This window comes from Pteropus medius, unplaced genomic scaffold (genome assembly GCF_902729225.1).
Source record: "Pteropus medius unplaced genomic scaffold, Ma_sr-lr_union100, whole genome shotgun sequence".
Lineage (NCBI taxonomy): Eukaryota > Metazoa > Chordata > Mammalia > Chiroptera > Pteropodidae > Pteropus > Pteropus medius.
In genome coordinates, this window is record NW_024351730.1 from 10,616,763 (window position 1) to 10,642,434 (window position 25,672).

General features: G+C 38.4%; 1 protein-coding gene across 3 annotated transcripts in view; it reads left to right on the top strand.

Annotated features, from left to right (window-relative positions):
- The window catches only part of CRACD (capping protein inhibiting regulator of actin dynamics), a 243,512-nt gene that overhangs the window by 103,131 nt on the left and 114,709 nt on the right, over positions 1-25,672 (top strand). For all 3 annotated transcript variants that reach the window (XM_039845266.1, XM_039845267.1, XM_039845268.1), the window contains exon 2: positions 10,385-10,531. The gene's annotated coding sequence lies outside the window, so the exon portion shown is untranslated. The remainder of the gene's footprint in view (positions 1-10,384; positions 10,532-25,672) is intronic.

The following is a 25,672-nucleotide window of genomic DNA, read 5'->3' on the forward strand; positions in this document are numbered from 1 at the left end:
CCTCTAGAAAGTTCTGCTCAGTGATTTTATTTAAACTTTTTTCTTAGTTGCCACTAACCAGAGGAACAGTTTTTTGAGGAGTATCTTTTCTCTCCTTTTTTGCTCTTCTGCTGCTACCTTCTGCCTTTAATGTTTTGTTAGGGAAATCGATGTTCATTATTTTGATCCCAGTCACCAGAAGATGGCTTCTGAGTGTAGTTTCTTTTTTTGTGTTTTACTTTTGGAGACTGGTTGAGAAGGATGTTGTGTTTGTTGTTTAGTCTTATTGTGGCAATCCTGAAACAAAGAAAAGCTGAAAGAGGTAAGCAATACCTGTCTTTCTTTTCATTAGAGTTTATTTTAAAACAGTAAACATGGTGAACCACTTACTTGTAGCCTCTTGGTCGCCAGCCTCTTGGTATAATTTTAAAAACAAAGATTCTAGATACTTCTCTCTGTCCTTTTGTGGCAGTCTTTTAGGGCAGACTGCTATCCGGTGTACATTAGGAAAGCATATACAGGGACGAAGACCTTAGTCTTTAGCAGCCTTATGTCTTCCTTCAGCCAGGAAAGAATTATCTCCTTGATAGAAACAGTGGAGATTGAGAGAAGAATGTATACCGTGTGGAGGTGGAGGTGGAGGTGTTCGTAAGTGGTGGGTGGTGTTAGTAGTGGAAGAGGGGGTGGAGACAGTGGGTGGTGATGGTGAAGGTGATGCTGGTGTATGTGAGTGGTCTGTATAGCCCACGGTTGGTTGTGTGTACTGGATCCCCTTTTGTAGTTCCCCAAACTTCAATACTTTTCAATTCTTTTTACTTTGGGAATTACAGTCTCTCCACCCTAATTCTCTAGGGATGACTCCCTGGCACCCATTTTTACACCATATAACTCTGTCTCTTAGACTATAGCAAATCGTACTGACCCCAGTTGGGTCTAACTAGAGTCCTTCTTGTGGAAATTTTGAATTGGAATTAAGAGATGTAAACTTGAATCTGGACTGTACTATTGAACAGAAGAGATCTAAAAGATGTGGCATGGCCATTTTCTCCCTGCTTTGTGGACTGAGTACCAGAAAAAGAAAAAAAAAAAAGAGACCTGTAAAGAGAAAAAAAGTACATAGAAAGAAGGAGCAGATATGAGAAAAGGTCCGTAGTTCCAGGTTTTAAATGTTTTTCCGTAGCCAGGCTGTACATCTATTCCCAAGGTTCTGTTTAAATACCAAAGCATAATTATAAGATTGTGTTTTATTTTTTTTCTCAAGTTTGCTTAAGTTGGTCTCTGTTGCTGGCAACTAAATGAATCCTAATAAATACAGTATGATATGTATTATTTTAAGATTCTTCACTTTTATTCTAAAAACTTGGTAAAGTACCCCAAACTATCCTCCAAGATTATTAAATCACCATCAATGTTTTATCCCTGTAAGCATTCATTCACCCTAAGAAAAGGAAATGGGAGACAAGTGTCATCTCAAGTATCACCTCTTTTGGGAAGCATTTCCAGTTCAGACTTAGGGGCCCTGCTTATGGGTTTCCATAGCACAGAGTTGCCAGGTAAAATACAAGACACCCAAATACTAAAAATTATTTGTTTTTTATCTAGCAACCCTAGATCCAAGCAGAGGGGTCCAGAATCAAGACTCGTACATGAGAAGTTACCAGAAGTTAGGTCTCCATGGAGCATAAACTTTGTAGAGTTTTGAAAAATTTAGGGAGTAGTGAGGTAAAAAGACCTGAAGGCGGCGAGGGAAGATATCTGGGAAGATATTCCAAGCAAAGGGAACAACCAGTGCAAAGGCCCTGAGGCAGAGTGTGCCCAGCCTTTTTGAGGCACAGCACCATTGGGGCCAGAGCGGATTAAGTAAAGAAAAGGTCAGTGGGAAATGTCAGTAATGTAACGGTCAATCATGTAGGGACTTGTAGGCCATTGCAGGGAATTTGACTTTTGCTCTAAGACATCTGAGAAACCGTTAGATGGCTTTGAGCAGTTGAGTAGCATGATCTAGAACTTAGGTGTCAGTAAGGTGACTGGCCGCTGCGGGCAGTGGTGTGATAAAAGAGTTAGGGGAGAAGTAACTGCAGGGAGATCAACTAGGAGGCTGTGGCTGTAATCTAGGAATGACATAATAATGGCTGGGACTAATGTGGCAGCATCATAGACTATGAGAGGTGGTTGTGATGTTCTTTGAGGGTAGATGAAACAAAATTTGCTGACAATTAGTTGTGGGAAATGTGAGGAAAAGAGAATTCAAGGATGACTCCTAAAGGCGATGACTTTCCTCATTTTCAACAAAATCGCCTGATGGAAACTTCTCTAAACACCCCCTTTAAATACATTCTTTTCATAGAGTGAATTTCCTTGAAAAGTAGTTACTTTATCACTCATCGTTAAAGCCACTGACTTTATTAGAAAAGTAAATAACAACTGGTTATCTGTATTATTGCTATTTAGAAAATATTTTTGAAAAAAAAAGAACAAACATGCTCATTTTCTTCACCAAAAATATCTTTGAAGCATAGAGCCAACAGTCCATTGCCATCGCTGAAGCAGTGAGGATATTTTAGAACACTTGTCTGTTTGCAAAAGGAAAAATGTGAGGCAACTTAAAATTTGACAACTCTTCTTGGTGCCCTGGTATAAAATAACAAAGGAACCACTGTGTCATATAAAAGATTTTCATGGTCACTCCCCATCTTATTACAGGTCTTATAATGATTCTACTAAATTACCATGTCAGGGGCATTCTGTAGGCCTTGGTGCTGTTCTGGATTCACTTTCTTTTCATTAATAGCTTGCCTGTGAATGATGCAGTGAATGCATTTCAGGTGTGGTATTATCTTTTCCTGGAATCCTTTCTTCATTGTGTTTAGGTTTTCCATAAAGCATTGTTTTTGTTAAAGAAGTCATTTTTTATTAGAACATGCATTTCTTCCACTGTACTTCTTTCCTTAGTGGCTCACTAAAACAGTAGTTCTTTACGTATTTCATTATTGAGACAAACGTCTGTACTTTCATTGAATAGTATAATTTTTGCATGTTGAGTAATTTTAAATATTTTTAAAATATTTTTAAAATATTAGATTTCCTCTAATCTCTACCAATATTTTCTTCAACTATTGATTAAGGAATGAATTTGATTGATTGCCATATTTTTATCTGTGCATTATTTAACTGTCCATAAATTATTAATACAACTGCTTGATTTTTGTGTATTATTTGCATCAAGTTTTACAGTGGCAGGGAGAACAAATATTTCATAGATGCTATTTTGTTTGAAAATACTTATTACTAAGTGTTGTATTGAGTATCAGTGACTTAACATCAGTGAAAAATATAGAGATTTTTATTCACATCCTGCACACTTAAATTTTTTAATTTTTTTTAAATTAAGTTTATTGGGGTAACATTGGTTAATACAATTATATAATTTTTGGGCGTACATTATAATTTAACATCTGTATATTCTATTGTGTGTTTACCACCCAAAGTCCAGTTTTTTCAGCTACCATATATTTGATCCCGTTTACCCACTTCGCTCTCCCCCTAACCCCCTATATTTGGCCCCGTTTACCCCACCTACCTCTCCCCTCCTCCCTCTCCTCCCCCACCTCCTACCCTCTGGTAACCACTAGTCTATAGCCCATGTCCATGAGTCTCTGTTTATTTGTCCTGTTCCTTTGTTGTCTTTAGGTTTATATCCCACACATAAGTGATAGCATGTGATTTTCAACTTTTTCTGTCTGGCTTATTTCAGTTAGCATGATTTTCTCGAGATCCATCTATGTTGTCACAAATGGCAGTATTTCATCTCTTCTTATGGCTGAGTAATATTCCATTGTATATATGTACCACAGCTTCTTTAGCCAATTATCTATTGTAGGACACTTCAGTTGCTTCCATGTCACGGCCACTGTGAATAATGCTGCTATGAACATTGGTGTGCAAATATCTTTTTGGATATGGGTTTTCAAGTCTTTGGGGTACATACCTAGTTAGAGGGATTGCTGGATCATACGGTAGATCACTTCTTAGTTTTTTGAGGAACCTCCATACTGTTTTCCATAGTGGCTGTACCAATTTATAGTCCCACCAGCAGTGTATGAGGGTTCTTTTTTGGAGACTTAATTTTAAAATGTCTTGCTAATCACATTGGCTTTATAATATTGTTCGTTACTTTCACAATATGCACTTAGAATGAAGTTTGCTCCTATTAGTAGATATAAATTAATATTTCAGATAATCTTATTGACAGTTTCACATGTTAGGGGCTGATATTGTGTCAAATATTAGGTCAACATTATTTACCTTATGATGTTGCTGGCAAAGACCTCACATTTAAGATTCTGGAAGCTTCGCAATGTCCCCCTGTTTATTTCTCTTATTCTCTATTTGTTTCTCTGTAAAGGATAAAAGCCAAACTCTTACAAACAAAATAGAACCTGCATTTGTCTTTGGGAATAACAATAGAAGAACTGAGGAGACGTCCTCCGTCTGAAATCAGTGGTGTGAGAAGAATCTTAAGTAATGGAGTGAAGATGAGAAGCTTTGGCTCTGCCCTTTTAAGGGCCTCCTAGAGGGTTTATTAGTGTAATTAGTCGGAATTTTTCAAAGGACCAACTTTTGTCTTTGTTGATTTTTCTCTACTTTTGGCTGTTTTCTAGTTCATTCATTTCCGTTCTTATTGTTATTATTTACTTCTTCCTTTGAATTTATTTGTTTTTCTAATTTCTTGAAATAGATATCTAAATGATTCATTGTTTTTCTGTTATTTTTCTGATTCCTTGAGATGGATTTAGAAATGATTGATTTCTAACCTTTTTTAAAATATAGCTTTAGCTACATATCACCATTTTTTAATTTGTCATCACTTCATCATTACTTAAGTCAAATTTTTTTTCTAATTATCCCTGTGATTTCTTTTTTGACCCATGTTATTTAGATGTGTACTGCTTAATTTTTAAACATTGAGAATTATTGGGTTATCATTTTTATATTAATTTCTAGCTTAATTGAAAAAAAGCTTCACCATATGTCGATTAATTGATGAAGGTTCTATGACAACTTAGTAAGGAAAAAGTCAACAAACATTGCTAGAACAAGTAGGGGGAAAATTAGCCTCTTACCTCAACTTTACACTACACACAAAAAATAATTTGAGATAGATGTAAGCTAAAACTATGAAATTAGGAAAAATGTAGAAAAATCTTTTAGACTTTGAGGTAGGCAAAGATTTCATAAAGGATACCCAAAGCAAAGTGTCCTGTAAATTGGGGTTTGTGTACATTAAAAACTTCTATTCATCAAAAGACTGTTAGAAATTGAAAAGGCAAATCACAGACTGGGAGAAAATATATGCAATACATATATCTGACAAAGAACTGGTATCAGAATTTTATAAAGAACCTTTTATAAATCAAAAATTTAAAAACCTACACTTTAAAAAAATGAACGACAGATCTGAACAGACATTGCGTAAAAGACTGTATGCAAAATTCTGTCACCATTAGTCACCAGGGAAATGCAGATCAAAACTTCACACTGGAATGGCTCAAACTAGAACTCTGCCTACGCCAAATGCTGACAAGGCTGTGTAAACTGAACTCACAGGTATTAATGATGGGAATATAAAATGATACATCCATTTTGGGGAAATGGTTGTTTCTTATAAAGTTAAATGTTCATCAACCCTATAACCTAGCAGTTTCACTCCGAAGTATTTACCCAAGAGAAATAAAAATATATGTTCATAAAAAGACTTGTAAAAGAATATTTATAGTAACTTTATTCTTAATAGCTCTAAAATGGAAATATCCAAGTTTCCATTCATAGGAGACTATAAAATAAGTTGAGGTATTTTCATACAATGGATTATTTGTTGCTTGAGAATAGAGGAGTAAACTATCAATACACTCAACAATGTAGATGAATCTCAGAGACATTATGGTGAGTGAACAAAGCCAGAAACAAAAGAGTATATACTATACGAGCCCATTTGTATGATGCTCAGAAACAGGCAAAACTAATCTGTGGTAATAGAAGTGAGAACAGTGGTTATCTTTGGCATGTGGGGAACTTTCTGAAGTGATTTGAAATACTCTAGATTTTTATTTTGTTGGTGGTTACATAGTTGGATTTCTTTATCAAAATGTATCAAATTGTACACTTAAGAGCAGTGTATTTTACCTCAATTTAAAAAGATACTATTTTTATAATTTCCTTTGCCTCTATTACTTCAAAATAATAAGTTCAAAAAAACTACACTATGATTTCTATTTGTTGAAATTTCTGGAGACTTACTTTATGACCCATATGTGGTTAATTTCTGTAAATGTTTCATGTATACCTTCAAAGAATATGTGGTCGCCATTGTTGGGCGCAGTATTCTATGTAGATTATTGAGGTTGAGTTTATTAATTGTGTTGTATTCTCACTTATTTTTTTTTTGTATTCTCAATTTTGGCTGGTGGACTTGTTCTGTAAGTTACTGAGAAATACATGTTAAATATTTTACAATCTTTATAATTTTGAACATATTAATCATAGTTATTTTAAAGACCATGTCCTGTGACTCTTGTTGGGTCACCTCTAGGTCTCTGTCTTTCTTGAACCCTAGTATACCTAGAATTGTTGATTAAATGGAAGATATCTTGCATAAAGAATCATAGGAACTGAGATGATGGTATTTTTCTCCAGAGGCTACTTTTGCTTCTGATAGGCAGTAAGAGTAGGGCAGACCTCCTTAATTTGATGAGGGACTGAATTGATTTAAGGCTCAGTTCTGGTATTTTTTTAGGATGTATCCCTTCAGGAGACCGAACTAAAAGCAGGGGCCGTTTGCTTGGGCTTTTCTTTTTCTTTTTCTTTTTCTTTTTTTTCCCCGGTGGATCCTGAACTCTAATTTGTGTTCCTCTAGCAATTTTAAACTGTCAAAAGCTCTGTTTAATTCTCCAGCCTCTTAGTGCTGCTTTCAGCTTGGTTTACATTGTTTATCAATTAGCAAATGCATCCAGCGAGCTTCTCCGCACTTCCCTTCTCTTCACAATCTCCTTAATCTGCCAAAAGATCTGCTCACTTTCTGTGCCTCTAAGCTACTGCTTTCTGCTTGGCTTCTCAGCAGTTCTGCCTTATGGCTCTTAAAACATCACTAGATGTCTTGAGAAGAAAAGTGATACCATGACTTGCCTCAATTTTATTTCTCTTCTCCCTAAGATCTTGGCCTCTCGTGTCCTGGCTGCCTTGGTAGCACTTCAGTGTCTTTAAACAAGTTTTAAAAATAATTTTTGTCCAGCTTTTCTGTTTGTGTTCAATGGGAAGCTGGTCTGATAAATGTTAGTCCTTCATAGCCAGAACTGGGACTCCTCTCAAAGCCCGCACAGTGTCATCCTGAGATTAGAAGTGATTTCTTCCTGTTACGTTGTCCCAGAAATTCGTCTTCTTTTTCTGGGATTTGCAAAGGGCATATCTGAATCTGGGGTTGTTGCCTAGACATTTCCATCTTAATTCCAGTTAAAATCTGCAGTCAGGAGGAAAAAAAATGGAATAGATGATAGAGGCTCTGTTCATCCCTCTGGCGACCAAATCAAAGTTGTGATGGAAACAAGGAAAAAACAGCAAGAAAATATCACCTGGGATCTAGATGAACAAGCCATACAACTAAGGAGAAGTCCAGGAAATCACCCTGCAATGGCAGAAGATAGGACAGGGCGAGGACGTGGGGCTGCCGGGTCCCAAGCAGCTGAGTGAGACAGAGGCTGCGGCAGCGGTAGCAGCAGACTCCTCTTAAAGGGGCCACGTTCATGAGTTGATTTTTGGTGATGGACCTGCTTGTTCTGAGCATCAGTGTAGATTTGGCTGTGCGCAGGGTGCATCAGGGACTTACAGGAAGACATTGTCGGAGTGAGGGCTGAGGAGAGACTTGCTCTGTACAGGAGTGCCAGCGGTATCCATTGTTCCTCTTCTGAGCCCTTCCCCCTCCCAGGGCAAGAACGCAGCACCGCCATAGCTGAGACCTCATCAAACTCAATAACAGAGGTTGCTCTGCCCAGAGGATTCCCTGAAACCCCGCCTCCCCCAACTCGCAGCCCCATACAAGCCACATCCAGGTGTGTCCTCAGTGAGTCAGGTGCTCCTTGCTGAGCAGCGCCTAGACTCACACTGGAGGCAGCTGGCCTCAGTTTCTGGTGTGGCCTTTTGAGGCAGCTATAAGGACAGTATCTGTGGATTGCTTGCTGAATCTTAACAGGTGGTCCCGGAGGGGTAGAGGCTTGGGCTAGGCTTGGCCTGCAGCTGAACCCCTCACAGGACTGTGCCACTGGACACCTACTACACAAATCCACAGTAATAAAACCAGGAGACTTAGGAGCTTTGCTTAGTACATAGAAACAGACATGGAAAGGCAGCCAAAATGGGAAGACAAGCAGAAACCATATGAGAGAACAGAACAGAGATCCAGATATAATGGAGTCAAGTAATCTAACAGATGCAGAGTTCAAAACACTGGTTATAAAGATGTTCAATGAACTTTTGGGAAGGTAGATGGTTCAGTGAGAACTTCAGCAAAGAGATAAAAACATAAAAATGGAAATGGAAATTATAAAAGGAAACCAGCCTGAAATGAAGAACCTATTATCTGAGATGAGAAGTATATTAAATGAATAAACAAAGGAATAAACAAAGTGAATAAAGAAGAGGATCAAATGACCTATATAGAGGATGGGAAAGCCAAGGACACTCAATCAGAATGGCAAGAAAAAAGAAGCCAGGACTATAAAAATAATTTAAGGAGTCTATGGGACATTATTGAATGTCAAAATAACCATCTCATCGGTGTACCTGAAGGAGAACAAGATGTCAAACAGCTGTTTGAAGAAATAATGATGGAAAACTTCCTTCACCTGGTGAAGGAAATAGATATGCAACCCCAGGAAGCTCAGAGAATCCCCCAAACCAGGAACCCAAAGAGGCCCACACCAAGACACATCATAATTAAAATGCCAAAGGTTAAATACAAAGAATCTTAAAAGCAGCAAGAGAAAAACAGATAGTTACCTACAAGGGAGCACCCATAAGACTGGCCGCTGATTTCTCAAAAGAAACTATGCAGGACCGAAGGACTTGGCACAAAATATTTGATGTGATGAAGACCCAGCATATATCTACAACCAAGAATGCTTTATCCAGCAAAGCTATCAGAGTTGAAGGACAGAGCTTCTCAGACAAAAATATGCTAAAGGAATTTATCAACGCCAAGCCAGTTTTACAGGAAATGTTGGAAGAACTACTTTAAGAAGAAAAACATGTATCAAAAACAGGAATAAAGAATGGTAATAACTACATTCCTGTCAACAAGTACCTCAAATGGAAAAGAATTAAGTGCTCCAACCAAAGACAGAGTGGATGAATGGATAAGAAAACAAGACCCCTACATGCTGCCTACAAGAGACTCACTTCAGATTAAAGGACACACACAGGCTAAAGGGAAGGGAATGGAAAAAGATATTGCTTTGATGGACTTAGAAGGTATTTAAATCAGAGAAAGATAAATACTGTATGATTTCACTTATGTGGAATCTAAAGAATAAAAAGAACAAACTAATTGAAAACAGACTCACAAATATAGTGGACAGTTTGGTGACAGAGGGGTGGGTGTTGGGGGACTGGGAGAATGGGATGAAGGGTTAAAGAAGTACAAATTAATAGCCGATGGACGGTCACAGGGATGGGGAGCACGGCATAGGGAATGCAGTTAGCATTAATATGTTGGCTAGATGAAGGGTTAGGGGAGGGAGGGAGCAATTGCGGGGATCGTTTTTATGAACTATGTAGATCTATATAGATGTCTAACCAATGTGCTGTATACTTGAAACTAATTAAAATAAATTAATTAAAATCTGCAGTAATTATGCCATGGTTTTGATTTTGGCATATTTAGAAGGGGTTGTGCATGCCCCACCACAGTGAGCCCATTAACCCGTTACCTCTGTGATTAGTATTTGAATAAAAAGATGCTTTCACTGTCTCGGCTGGGAGGAAGTAATCTAAGATTACTGCCTTCACTTCTGGGTTGAATTTGTGTCTTCTAGCTCCTTGAATTTTAGCTAACCTACCAAGAAGAATAAATGTGAGAATTCTGTATGTAAGAATGATGAGAGCCTCAATATTCCTGGATTTGATTCTTTCAGTCCCTTCAGAAGTGGAAACCGTTTATAATAAATGCTTTTAAGGCCCTAGAATAAAATTAGGCTATGGAATGTAAGTTTAATATTATTAAATCTAATCGGACACATCAGCAAAAACCTTTTGTACTGACTTCTGCCAAGGATTGGAAAAAACATTCATTCTGAAGGCATTCACAGAGAGGACTGGAGATATAAAGCTCTTGATGTTTGTTTTGTTTTTTCAACAGTTCACAACAGCAGTGATTCCCAGGCTTCCTCAACAATGTACCCTATTTCCTGGTGCACTTAACTACTGAAAGTGCATTCTTTTTACAAGAAGAAAATTTTGGTGGAGAGCTGCTCAATAAAGAAAGGACGTGTGGCTATTAAGATAGGTAAGTTATTTGTTTAGAGGATGGTGTCAAAAGTAGCTTATAGAGAAAATACTAGAGTATTTCATTTATTGTGAGTGAGACTTTAAAAATGGATAGTATGCGTTTCACTAAATATCAAGTTAAAAGGTCTTTGTCACTGATGATTTTCTAATTTTAGATTTAATTCCCAGCTCTTCTGCTTACCAGCTCAGTGAATTGGACAAGTCATTTAAATTCTCTGAGCCTCGGTTCTTTGATCTATAAAAGAAAATTTCATATGAAAACACTGTAAATAGGAGAGTGTAATATAAAAAATGTAATTATTACTGTTTATTATGATTTTTTATTGTTGCTGCTGTCATAAAATTCTATGGAATAGTTAGTGGCCTTGTGTCTCATTGCGTTTTTGGACCATACAACTTGGTACTATGAATTCGAGGACTTGGAAAAATTGGGAGGAACTACCTGCCTCCCCTATGAGAACAATATACCATTCTTTAGGCTGCAGATACCTACTACCTACTTTTTGGAAGTTAGGAGAAAGGATGGAAGTTAAAGACAAGATCAAAGCAAAGAAAGTAACTACCTCTTTTAGTGGTTACTGCATGAAAGTAACTACCTCTAGTAGTTGTTACGTATTTGGATACATTATTTTATTTAATCCACACACCAGCCTTATAAATTGGTTGTTACCCCTACCAAGACATTTCCCCTCAAGAGATGGGAGTCTCCTGAGAGTCACTTAAAAGAAGATAAAAACCACTCTGGTTTATCTTAATTTGGAAAATTTTATTGGATGGTGGGAGTTGAAGTTTTTAACTTTGGATACTGTTTTACAGTGCACATGTATAGCTTCTATAATTATAAAGTGATTAACTGAAAATAAATAATGGATTTATAAACATCCTTTTTGAGCATGTATTAATGACCTACGTACTGTTCTAGATGCTTGTTCCTATTTTTGAAAAAAAAGATTAAGATCCCTATCCTCGTGGAACTTATGTTCTAGCACAGAGGGAGACAGGTAACAAATAATGCACATAATAGAGAAATAAGTAAATTACTAGGATATTGGAAGCCAATAATAACATGAGAAAATAAAAAGTAGAGCTGAACAAGAGGATTTGGGAGTGCTGGGTGGGGCAGGAGTACGAATTGCAGTGTTAAATGGAGTGGCCAGGGTCGGTCTCTTTGGGGAAGACAGGAAGTCAGGGGTTAGCCCTGGACTTGTTCCAGGCAGAGGAAGCTGCCGATGCAAAGGCCAGTCAGTGTTCTGGAATGCACTGAATGGGAAGGCCAGTATTGGGAGGTGAGTTTAGAGAGGCAATTTTGGGTCTGGAGGAAATAGTGTCATTTCCTTGTTTTAGATAGATAAGAAAAGTTACCTTGTTTGCTTCTTGTCTACCTGGTTTATTTTGTGTTTCGTCTGCAATTAGAATACACATGCGTGCACGTGCGTGTGCACACACGCAATAAATGACACCTGCACCACTGTATTAGTGTCCTACATCTGCTGTTACAAAGTGCCACAAACTAGGTGGCTTGAAACAACAGAAATTGATTGTCTCACAGTTCTACAAGCTACAAGTTCAAAGTCAAGGTAGGGTCATGCTCCCTCAGAGACATGTAGGGAGGACTCCTTCCTTGCCTCTTCCAGCTTCTGGTAGTAGCCATCAATCCTTGGCATTCTTTGGCTTGCAGCTGCATCATTCCAATCTCTGCTTATGTTGCCACATGGCATTTTCCCTGTATGTTTGTGCTTTCACATGGCAGCTTTCCTTTTATTAGACACCAACCATATTGGATTAAGGGCCCACCCTATTCTAGTACGACCTCACCTTAACTATTAAGTGTGCAGTGACCTTATAAATACTGGGAATTAGGACTTCAGTATATTTTGGGGGGAACACAATTCAACCCATAACAGCCACCTTAAAAATAAACAGTAAGTATATCTCTTTCCATCGTACAAGTGGAGACACAGGCCCAGAACGCTTCAGTGACTTGCCCAAGGTCAGTGTGATTTTACCATGCCACTTATGCAGCACTGTAGCAGTGATATGAAGACAGAGGTGACAAGGAATTGACCCGGCTCAGGACAGGAATTGCACACATGCAACTTTACAGTCCCCATCATACTGCTTAACCCCAACATAGCTCAAAATTGATGCTTTATCTCAGCATTCCTATCAAAAGGAAAATGGTTGCCCCCTCTGTAACCCAATCTCTATTTTGCATTTTATTCCATGGCATGACTAACATAGGAAACATACTTTTTCCCACTTTTAGGAGTTTTTCCAGAAAAATAGTACTGCAGTGTCTGTGGCATGTGAACATTTTGTGACAGGACCACATGTTTTTTTCTCACACAATGTAGGAAAAAAAATGGCTCTCTGAGTCAGTTGGCATATTGCAATTAGATTAGGGGATTTTGAAAGCATTGAATATATTTTGCTTTCTCATTATATTTAATAATTCCTTTTGATTATGAAGCTTGTCTAGCCATTTATGAGCCTGAAATCAACACTAGAGCTTTATTTTAGGCTTAGTCTTAAGGGATACACCTGAGGAAAGGAAAGACACACCAAAACATAACTGAACACTTTTTATTTTTATAAGTCACTATGAGGTGTGACATCCCTGAGTAAGGCTGAATGTGGATGGAGCCACCAGGGGCTTTAGTCCCAGGGGAACGTATAAATCTCGGTCAAGGAAAGCAAATGCTCAAAGCCAGTGTTAAGTGTGGGAGATGAGACAAAACTATGATTGGAAAAAATGTTGTAAGGTCAAAACTGGAAGGATCAGATCTATATAAAAAAAGTAGTGCGTGAGACAAATTGAATGGTTCTACAAATTGGGCAAGGGTTTGGGAAGCCTGTTTGTCCGCGGCCCTGACTGTAGTGTCAGAGTCAGTGGGGAGAGGTATTGGGTAAGGCTGGGCAGTCCCCTACTAGCTTTTCCTAAATATGGTTGTCACGCTTTTTTTTTTATCGTTACTTCGTCTTGTAGTTTCTTTTCAAGGTCCATTCTTTTCATCTCTGTTCTCAACATGTTTTTATTCCCCCCAAGTTCTTGGGCTTCTCTTTCCATTTAATAGCTGACTGCTTTGGATCTATATGTCAAAGCATATGTTCTTCTTAGAATCCAAAGGAAGGGGGGAAAAAGCTGCCTCTCGTTCGAAGATGCTTCTACTCTTTGTTAAAATTGATTTTCTTTGATCCTAAAAGTGTGTGGAAAGAGTAAGGTCTTTATATTTTTCTACCGAATTAAAATGACCCTCAGTCACCACCACAGAAGGCCACTGCTCAGAATACAGCTAGGTCCCACAGGTCTGCCAGGGGCTTAGAGTCTGTAAACACAGGTGTACCCCATCGACTTTTGATTCTCTAGCTGGCTCTTTGCAACTGCAGACAAACGGTGGCTGCTGCTGATTGTGAAGGGCTAAGCAAGTCAGGGGTCAGTGGTTTGAATAACTTTCCTGCTACAGACATTCTGGGAAAATACTAGGCTTTTCACAAGAAAGGCCAAAGGGTGGCAAATCTTAGAACTTGAGACTTATTTAATCCCTCTTATCACTGTGGAATAGGAATAAAATCTTCCTTATTTCCTGATAGTGGTAGATTGTTGAGCAGTGAGAAATAACGAGACCTTCAGGTAGAAAACATTTCATTATGAAAATGTTTTCATTTTGAAATTCACATAACACGAAATTAACCATTTTAAAATTGCACAGTTCCATAGCATTCAGCACATTCGCAGTGCTGTGCAGCCATCACCTCTATCTCATCGCATTCCGTTGCCGCAATACAACACACCGTACACTCCAAAGGGAATTATTCCCCTTTTCTCCTTTCCCTCAGCCCCTGGAAACCACCAATCTGCTTTCTATCTATATGGATTTACCTGTTCTAGCTATTTCATATAAATGGAATTGAACACTCCATGACTCTCTGTGTTTGGTAAGACATTTATTTTTAATTACAAGTCATTTATGTTTTCAGTCTTCTCTTATTGTTATGCTAGGAGAGGTTGGGTGCTATGGGTGCGTTAATATCTCTCTAATGAGAACCCCCAAGAAGAAGACCTCTTGAGGAATACCTGCTTCACTTTCGTTGCTGGTGGGTTTCTCTTCATGAGACAAATAGCAGCTTAGAATTGAGTTACTTAATTTGTAAGGATATGAGGCATTTGACTTTACCTTATTTCACTTCTGTCCTGAGGCTCAAGCCCCTCCTCCACCTTCTCCCCCGACCTCCAATTTATGTCATTGTCTAGTGGTCTGAAGACCAATTTATCCCATCATCCAAATGAACCTGTAATTGATATTTTGGCATCGAGATAGCTAGAGATTATATTGCTAGCCCAAGCAACAAAGCATAGGCTCTCCCCTTCCCCTCGGGAGTTAAATGATACCAGCTGTTGAAGATGAAAATTTGAGAAATACTTTATACTCTCATCTCTTGGGGAGGCTCGTCCTCCTCCCTCCTCCCTTTTCTCCCCGGTGAAATAGAGGCTGCTCAGGGAGGGCCCTGGGATGCAGACAGCAGAGGCTGGAAATGAGATTCCTCTCTCCATCTGCCAGAGGTAACCCAAGATGAGTTGCACAGATGAAGCTGGCGGAGAAATGAGGGACTGGATGGCAAACAAGGTTCTGAAGGGACCAAAATTTTAGTTACATCCTTTTGCAGGAGCAAAAGAGCCTGCTGATCTAATAATGTAAAACCCAAGAATCAAATCGGCGTGGCGCTAGTGCCAGTGCAACCTCCGTACGACACCCGGGAGTATTAGCATGTGCCGTGGGACGACAGTTAAATACAGGACCAATTATGACTTGTCTCCTTCAAATTGGTGATTATCATGTACTGTATTATGTGCTAGATGTGACGTCATCGACTGTGCTCCTGTATATCTCTTCCAGAAGCCTGAAAATAGCACCTTTAGTGTAACTACTGTGTTTGACAACGTGCAGCAGAGTGAAGGATATGGGGTGGGACAATTCCGTTGATTCCTCTCCCCTCGCTCCCTCCTTTCTTCCTTCCTTCTCTCATCTCTCCTTTAACATGTGTAGAACTTGTTTTTATGTCAGACACTGTGCTAAGGGTTAAGGATGTGAAATAAGACCCTGCCATCCAGGAGTTCATTGTCACTCCCTCCTTCCTGTTCTCTCTCCATTGTGTTATGTTCTCCTGCTATTACGGAGAACTGTGGTTGTGTACTTGTCTGTCTCCCATAGTAGGAAGCAGCTTCTAAAGGCGAGAGTCCCTCCGGCCTTTTGAGTCCTTGGATCTAGCATTGCCCTAGCAGAACTTTATTGAATTGAATTCAGATATGTAAACAGATAACCGGATAAAATGTGATTAGCGATATTTGAGAGAGTTTTGCACAGAGTGCTGGGAAGCACAGAGGGCAGAGTAAACAACTCCAAAAGGAGCCAGAGGCCCTCCAGGAGGTGTCATTTGAGCAGTCTTGAAAGATGAGAAGGTATTTGCCAGACAAACAAGGGGGGCACACAATCTCCAGAGGTCACACCTATGTGAATGTTTCTTGGAAGGGGACCTTTGATCCTCTAAATCCTTTCTTTAATAAAACTTTCTTTAATAAAACTGCCTGATCGATCGGTCAGTAGCTTTGTGTCAAGCACAGGGACAATATAGGCAATCCCGCATCCCTTCCAGAAAGTTATAGCCTTTTTTCTTCTAAAGCTAGAACTAACCACCCTCCCCCCCAAAATTCTCTTGAATCCTTTACCCCTAAAATGCCACCTATTTTAATCTTCATTTTCCTATTGAAAAGAAATTTTTGAAAAATTCCTTTTCTAAATTGACTCAAGTGCGCCACGATTAAAGGGGGAAAAAAGTTAATTCTGTATGTTCAGGAGTCCCACAGAGATATGAAAGGTTCACATATAGTCAGGCAGTGGAGGCTCATGTGCCATTCTGAGCTTAGGAGAAGGGTGGTAGGGGTCTGGGACTTCAAAGGGGGAGGAAAACACTTCACAGGAAGATGAGAAGAGCAAATATTTAATAAACAAATGTGGGTCATTCCATACAAATCAGCCTTTTTGATATAAAGTGTTTTCTCTGGTAATAGCTGTCTCGCCTCTGGGTACAGATTGGGGAGAGGTAAAAAGCTCCTCTTGAGTCTGTTGAGCCTTTATTGTCTTCAGCTCGAAATAATCCACATGCCAGAGTGGCACATTCTGGGGCAACCTGCCTAAACCCCATCAACTTCCATGATTCTTTCACCATTTCAACAATCATACCCTGAATGCCTCCGACAGAAAAGGCACTGCTCTGGAGTCTAGGCTTACAGAGAACAAACAGTGAGATAGTTTCTGCTCCCAAGGAGACTAAAATTGACACCAAACAGGAAGCTAACGTCAGGGTGGAAACGGTCCTCCTCCACTGTTCACTTTTAAAGCAAAGTCTCTTGGTCACATCCATGCACACAGAAGGGGCATTGGAACTTTTTGAAATAGATGACTCTGTTTCTGAAATGAAATTCAGAGGTCCAATGAAGAAACCTATGCTTACTACTGGAAGATTTACCAGGAAAAGGAAAAAATTTTCAGACTAAACTCTTAGACACATATTTTAAGAAACCTTAGGATATCCATTCCATGTGGAAAAATACCTCCAAAAGGAGCATTTGAGTCAGAACTTAAATTTCATATTAAGAATTTGGTTATATATACTTATGTATTTCAAAAGCATCTGTGTATCATTTTTATTTGTGATGACGTTCTTATGGGACCTAATAATTTTCTAGACTGGAACTCCAATTTCGAATTCCGATTATCACACAGATAAGGATGTGGCTCACCAAGGCTTGTCTTGCTTTCCTTATCCAGGAATAACTGAGTTCTTAAGTCAGGCAGTACCTGGAATATGTAAGGTTGCTCACAATTTAAGACTGCACCCCCTTTCTCTCTCTCTCTCTCTTCTCGTCAATAGCCTAGCTGTCCATAAAGAACAAATTCAAATGCCAGCTCTTTCATAATTCACACCCTGCTCCAAGAAGTGATTATTTTCCTCCAAACTTCCACAGCAGCTCATCTCCCCCTACCCCGTGCTCCCATTTTGTGTATACACACAGACCCCCTAACATTTCCTACCTGACTTATGATTTTTGGTAAATATGTCATGTCCCCTACTAAATGATAATTTCTTTTGAGTCAGTAACATTTTCTTTATGTCTTTATACATCAACCCTTCTTCCTTCATCCTAATACATATCACAATGTAAAGCCATAATGGACACTCAACAATAACTCAGTGTCAGTGGATAGAATTTCATTCTAGATAAATGTTTCCAAGAATGTATCCCTTCCAGATGCCATCATCCACAGCATAAATCCTTAAATCATTGTTGCCCAAAGTAGGTTATATGAACAGCAATTCTGAGGAAAGTTAAAAAATAGTCTTTAAAATGTCGATGGTTAAATACTTTTGGGAATTTCTGGTTTAAACAAAGTTAAACAGGATTCTTTGTTGTATGACTTCTCAAATTTTAGGCATTGAGAAGGTGACATAGAGAATAATGCTTTCCAAAATTATTTGACCACAGAAGCTTTGGTAATTTTTCTCAGGATGTGTATTTCTCATTGCTGCTGTAATAAGTTACCATGCAGTTAATGGCTCAAAACAATACAAATTTATTGTCTTATAGTTCTAGAAGTCAGAAGTCTAAAATGAGTCAGCAAGGCTGTTTTTCTGGATGCTTGGGGAGAGAATCCCTTTCCTTGCCTTCTAGCTTCTAGGGGCCACCTTGGCTTTTGGCCCGTTCCTCCATCCTCAAAGCCAACAATGTAAGATTTTTCAATAACTACCTCCTCTTTCCCCTCCACTGCCCCCTCCCCACCACCTCTGCTTCTGTCATTGTTACTGTTGGAGCTGTTTGAATTTCAGAGTCCCCAACGTCAGGGAGGCGGAGAGGATAACGGCACGGAGTGTAGTTAGTTCTTCCTCATTGACACAGTGAAGAATCACAGGTCAGTGAGATTTAGAAAAGATTTATTAAAAGTATATTTTAGAAAAACGAAGCATGCCCCAAGGAGACAAATGATTTTAGCGCTGACAGCTGTTAACAGAACACTATAACAGCAACAACAACCACCACAATAACCAACACAAAAAGACTCCCAAAGTGGGAATGTCTGCATTATATTCGGGCTGTGATGGGTGGTTCCGAAGGCATTCCTAGGTGATTGGCTAGTGAGGTCATTTTGATTGACACCTGGCTGCTATATAACTCTTTGCCTAGTACGCGTGTGCATACCCAGAATTCTACTACCATTGGGGTATTCTTTAGGCGGTATCTGGGCTGGGCCCCTATTCCTTTATTTCCCTGTTGCTTATGTCTGACTAGCTACCTGACATGCCCCCCCCTTAAGTATTAGGGACCCAAATCTTTGGGGTTTGAGGGTGATGACTGCTCTGGCTACTTCAGGCTGAGAAGGGGTGAAGGTGGAGGATGGGGTCCCTTGTACTTGCTCTCTGTTGACAGGGGGCAGCGACTGTTGATGCCCATCTATGGGACCACCATTTGGTACAGGATCTGTTGACTGGAGTGGGTGATAGTTTCCTTGAAGAACCATTTGTAGATGAATTGCCTGGACCCTGGAAGAAACAAATTGAACAAGGCAGTTTACAAGTGTTGGTCCACAGATAGTCAGGGGTTAAGGTAACCCACCCCCAGCTCCAAGTAGATAGGCAAAACCAGCAGGACTGAGAAAACTTAGAGTGAGACAGTTCAGTTGGCTAATTGATAAGGAGTAGATGGAATAGGAATAGCCATGGTAAAAATTAACAAAGAGGAGGAGAAAGTCAAAAGAATCATAAAATTCATCCTGGTTTTTCCTTCTTGAAGAGGAACCTCAGGGCTTCTCTGGTTTGCAGGTGTAAGTAGAGTCCTCTGTAGGGACTTCTGGTATCTTAAGATTTGACTCAAGAGTAATGAATCCAACTGGAAATTCTGGGGACCTTTACTGCAGTTAGGGAAGATAAAAGAACAGGGCAAGGGCCTTTCCAGGTTGGCTGCAGCTGAGAGGCTGGAGAGTTGTCCTTTACACCTTGATTAATAAATTGGTTGAATGACCTAAGAATGTTGAGTCATAGAGTCAGTGTGGTAGGAGAACAGAGAAGAAGATTATCTATTTACTGTAAAATCAGTTCCCCCTCAAGTTGTAAATCTTATGAATGCTGTGCTAACGCTTGACCAAAAAGGTGGGGACTATCCAGGAATCCCTGAGGAAGTACTGTCCAAGTCAGTTGCTGGTGGACTCCATTGGGGGAGTCCCATTCAAAGGCAAATAGATATGGCGACTGTGAACTCAGAGAGATGGAAAAGATGCATCCTTTAAGTCTAAAGTAGTAAACCAGTTAGTCTCTGGAGGTATGTTTCCCAGTAGAACATATGGATTAAGGACTACTGGATGTTTGGGTAAATGGATACTTATCCAATAGGTAATATAAAGGCAGAATAAAATAAAGAAATTGGCTTTCTGGTGATTCCCAATGGTGCAGGTTTGAGAGGAGAAGGGTCCAAAGAAGGAAGGACAGAGTAGGTGGCCCTGGTATCAAAAAAGGAAAGTAATTGTCCTACCTGCCACATCCATTGTTACCCTTGATGTAGTCCAGTGATGTAGACAAATATAGATATTCTACCAATGGTGGAGGGTGGGGCTCTTCAGTCCCATGCAACTATTTGGAAGCCTGTGGCTGGCTTTGACCCAGCGGTCCTTCAGCTCTTGGGCCAGAGGGCAGTCCAATGACCCAACTGCTGACAGTTGTAGCAAGCAGATTTGGGAGGCTTGTCCTCGCTGGGACACTTTTTGTCCCAGTTTCTGCGCTGTTATCCACCCCCTTCCCCCTGCCACCACTGGGGCAACACCGAAGTTCAGATCGCTCCAACAGTACATCATTACATCTACTCCTGTGACTACTGACACTTTTGCCTCCCACTTAAAAGGATGGTTGGGATTACATTGTGTGTACCTGGGCGGGACAGTCTTCCCATCTCAAATGCTTAACTTCATTGAATCTGCAAAGCTCCTTTGGCATGTTTGTTTTCATCAGAGAAGTCATGTAATAGAACTACCCAGTAGAATTTTTTTCCTGTCAGAGTTTTTCAAGACCTTTTAAACTGTTTGTAAAAGTGAACCTACTATATATTGAAAGAAGAGCAAAACTCATAATTTTGTAATGAGTTTTCGTTCTTTGTCCAAGAAGGCATACTGTGCTAACAATCTTAATTTAACATCATGCCCAGTGCCCTGTAGATTTCAGCAACATTAGCCGATACCAGAGAGGCTAAGTAGGGCATGAGACAAATGTTAAAATAGAAACAAAGTATATGAGGAGGTCAGTTATGTTGTGAAGACTTGTGGGAGGAGGTTGACTATGAGGAAGAGTAGAGAATTGACAGGAGATGAAAAGAAAGCTGACAAAGGGAGAGAAAAATGACTTAAAATCTAACGTGTCATGTTTTAAAAGATTTTGGAAAACAAACATTGTCCTATGCAGAGGAAGTTAAGTAATCTAAGAAAGATATTTGATTTCAAATAAGTAGAATAAGGAGACTTTTTCCTTGTCTCAAAAAAAGTAAACTTTATCTTACAGAATATAAAATGAAAGATCTTTAAATTGCGCATAGAATTTTGATATCAAATACTAAAGGGGAGTGGTTTAAGATTTATCAGCCTCTCTTCACCCGACACAGACAACAGTATCATAAGACAGTGAGTTCCTCCAGGGAAGGGACAACCGTTGATTAATCTATGTCATATCGCCATAATGTTTATTGAACACCAAGTAAAACGATGGCAGAGTTAGTCCCTTCTTACACATCACAGCACTGCTTCATTTGGAGGAAATTATTTAAAAGAAATTGACAAGAGAAGGGGTATGTGAGAAAAGAAAGATTAAAAAGTATATGAAGTAGACTATTGAGATTTTCAAAGGATTTGGCTCAAAATTTTCTTCATTCCCAAATTGTTCATTTCACTGCAACATATAGTTTTCCACCAAAAAAACACATGCATTATGAGTAGAGAACGACAAAAGTATATTGAAATTTAGATGTTGATATTAAATAATAAAAATCATTCTTCAACTAAATTGCATATTGCTACTTCTTGTCTGCCCACTGTTGTATACATGATCTCAGGGAATCACTCGTAAATAATCGGATTGACAAATACTAAATCAAAAAATAATTATAGGCTACTATGTTTTATTTAGAAGATCAGGAAGAAGAGTTTCTGTTTTTTAATATTGCAGAACTAGAGCATTCTCTGTCCTGCCTCTGTTGAGATTATAAATTTACTGAGGACAGATTATGATTTCTACTTCTTTTATATCCCCAATTTGCATATTCAATATTGTGAACTTTATGGGCATTCATTAATTAGTTGATGACTTGGATTACATGGAAAAATATACCAATATGAGCACTATGAAAGTCAGTATGAGTAGGCATAAAATAATTAGAAACACCTTCCCATGTACAGTGAACTCTATTGATACATTTTCCCAACTCTTTACTAACACTCCATGATCAGATGGGTAGATCATAAAAGACAAATTCAAATTTACAGGCAATACTTCACAGTATACAGTGACAATAGATCCTACAAAAGAAAACACCTAACTGATTTCAGGCGAACCGATGGACGACATTTGTAAGTCAGGCCCAGGAAATTGCATTCAAAAGCAATATTGTGACATTCACAGTAATATGACAGTGGTAATAATGAAAAAAAAAAAGTAGCGAAGCTTCAATATCGCCAGTTCTTCAATGATAATGGGATTTCAGGTTATTAATAACAGAGTAATTATGCTAGGGAAGCAGCCAAGACATACTTAAAAGGAATCAAAATTGAATAAAAATCCATCAATATTACAGCTTATTTTTCAGAGATAAGCAAGGTGAAAAGTGAAAACATGGGAAATAGGGATAATTCTCTGAAATTTGATTGACTTCCTCCAGTGGTTTGAAACTTTTGGGTAGATCTTTCCAAGTTTAAATGAAGAGATGATATTTGTGTTGAGACTGTGTTATCATAGCAATAAATTCGATAACAGTAGAAGGATGGAAGTAATAAATTTAGGATTTTTAAAGGAAGAGACTTTTGTTATACTGATAAACGGTATAAGAAAAATATTCATTTTTATCTTTCTATTTGAGATTTTTGGTGAGTGATGTGGTTCCTTTAAAAGAATAAGACCTTGGAAAGGAACAGGTCATGAAAAGGATATTTCGAGTTTAAGGAAATACTTTATACTGTGATGCAGAAATAGGGAGGATATACAGCTTGCTTAATACAGCCACTGTGCCAGGACATGTGCGTTTTAAGGCACAGAGGAGAGAGCATAGTAAAACCATGGCTATAAATATGTAGGAGAAAGATGCACAAATACTTCATGGCAGGATGTTGTAAGAAACGGCTGGTGAAAACTATACAAATCACAAAAATCAAAACCTGAAAGTTTACGGAAATGCAGAGAATGAATGCTTCAGAAATGTACTTGAAAAAGTATAAGAGTTTTAAAAATATGACATTGTGGTTTTATGGCAATTTAGGTGATGATTTATACTGAGCAGGAAGGTTAATGCCAAAGGAACTTATGGACATAAGCTAGAAAAGCACATGGAATTTAATTTTTCTAAAGAAACAACTTAAAATGGAAATGTATTATACCTGGCAAAACAAAAGGATAAAAGTTGACCTTACATAAGTTTAAATGTTTTACAAATTATTTTTGCTTTAATTTGTCAGTGCAGGATATTTTTTCCCTACTAACCTCATGAGAATAAATATCTGCACGGAATTTTGAATTACTTGAACATAATGCAGGAGCAAAATCTATTATGTTATCCTAAAATTATTATGAGAAATTAGACTGTAATAACAGAATACACATCTTTGGCTATTAAAGAGCATTTTGAAACAAAGGAGATGAGATGAGATGTGAGAGGGTTGTAAATTTGGCACAATACATTTTTCTTATGCATAGTTTGGGAATTATGTAGTTTCATTCGGTGTAAACATCGACTTTGTTAGTATTAAAAAGGAGAGCATCCCTGAACTAATCCTGCCTTTTCATTTCAGGTATGAGGAATACAGTTGATTTCTCCCCAGTGCAGGGGTCAGCAATTTGATGGAAACTGTAATTCAGTGAATGTGCAGTTTTTATAGACTATGAAATGCAAGCATAATTTTGGTGTTTTATTACAGGTATCACTTTGTTTCCTCCATCTCTTCCATTTCATTACATATTATATGTATCAACCTGATGAAAGAAAATGTACTCTCATTGAAGTGGAAAGATATAGGACAGAGTTGATAATATATGGGTGGGACACTTTCCCCCATTTTCATAAGCTTTGTGCTCATAGATTGCATGCTGTATTTTTTGTTTCAGTAACATTTAACAAAATCATGGCCATGGAGGAAATTAAACTTACACAGAATGTCCATAATGAGGCTCTAAGTGCTGATGTTTCAGGTATGGTACAAACGCTGAGTTGAACATTAAAGAGACAGAAGCCATCTTTTTTCCCTGTCATTTTTAGTATACAAAAATACCTGAATTTAACCATAAATAACTCGTACAGTAACTTCCACTGTCTAGGGCACACCAGAAGCCCCCAGAAGTAAGCAAGCAGAGCAGAGGCAGCTAAAACAGATGCCATCCATCCTCTAACTCAGCAGGGAGCTTCTTAGGCTTTCACTCCACTTTTAGTGATTCTCTCTTTACATATAATTAGATCATACTCGATTATCTAATTTCTTATTAGACACAAGAAGCCTGTGCTAAATTAGAAAGGAGAAGGAGTAATGAGAATAAGACTAATGAGAAATGACAGATAAAAATGCAAAAGGAGGCAGAATACTTTTTTATTTATTTGTTTATTATTTTTATTTTGTTTTATGGAAGGGTCAGTGATGCAGGGAAAGGCTGATGGTGGTGATGCATGGCGAAGGCAGGGGGTGGTCAGACCAGATGAGTTTTAAACCTGCACACAGGTCTGAGACTAGGTGGCCTCTGAAATTGGCCAGAACCCAGACCTTCTCATGCCCCTGACTCCACCCCAGAATACTTATTTAAAAATAGGCTCAAAAATGTTTTAAGACAGAAAGGCCATTGATTGGGACAGACCATCCTGTCTACTTCGATTTATCCTCAAGATAGCATTTTACTGCATCTAAGCTTCATAGTAGTAACCCCGAGACATCAAGAACAGTTTATATTCTATTCACTGTAAACCATTATAGAAAAATTTCTGTTCAAAACACTTCACCTTTTAAAAAAATTTGATGCTGATGGGGATAACATTTAGTTAATCTCATCCTTCAAGAATACCATATAAATGAGAATTATAACATAATACATTGAATGAGCCCTAAAATACATCTATTTTATTACCAGTAATCAGAACATTTTGATTTTAAACTCCCATTTCAATTTTTTTCCCCAAAAAATTCATTCACGAGTCACCTGGACACTACCAGTGATTAGGTTTACCTCACCTTTCTTGGTAGAGATAAAAAGAATATGTGTATACTAGTTCATTCTTGCTGATTAATTTCCTGGGTGTTATATGCTTTTCTTTTATCCAGAGCAGTTTCTCTCTCTTTAAAAAAAATCGTAGGTTGAAAATAGCGTATGCATGTTATATACTTTTTAGGAAAGTAGTTATCAAAATTAGGGTAAATGAGGACTTTAAGAGACATTCTGCATTATGCCTGCAATGACCTTCTCTTCCTCCCTCTTTACCCACTCCTCACCAACAGACCCTGGGGTCAATATGACTCTACAGTGTGTTTGTGAAAGCCCGGCCCCAGAATAATTTATGTGACTCATACTATGAAGCTTTTACTACATCTCTAGGGAGGTTACAAAGTCCTTTAGGTTTCCCTATTTCCTTATTGTGTGAATTTTTTCTTTCTTTCTTTTTTTTTTTGCAGGGGAAAATGTATTTTATTTTTCTTGTTTAGATGACTGCCTTGACTACATTATTTCTTATCTTTCTTCATTAGAAATCACAAATTTACCGTGTGATTCATCTACACAGTTTTATAGTTATTTGTTGTTATTTGAGGTATAAAGGAGTTGATTCCTCAAGTTTCTTTTATCTAAACCCCAAATATACATATAT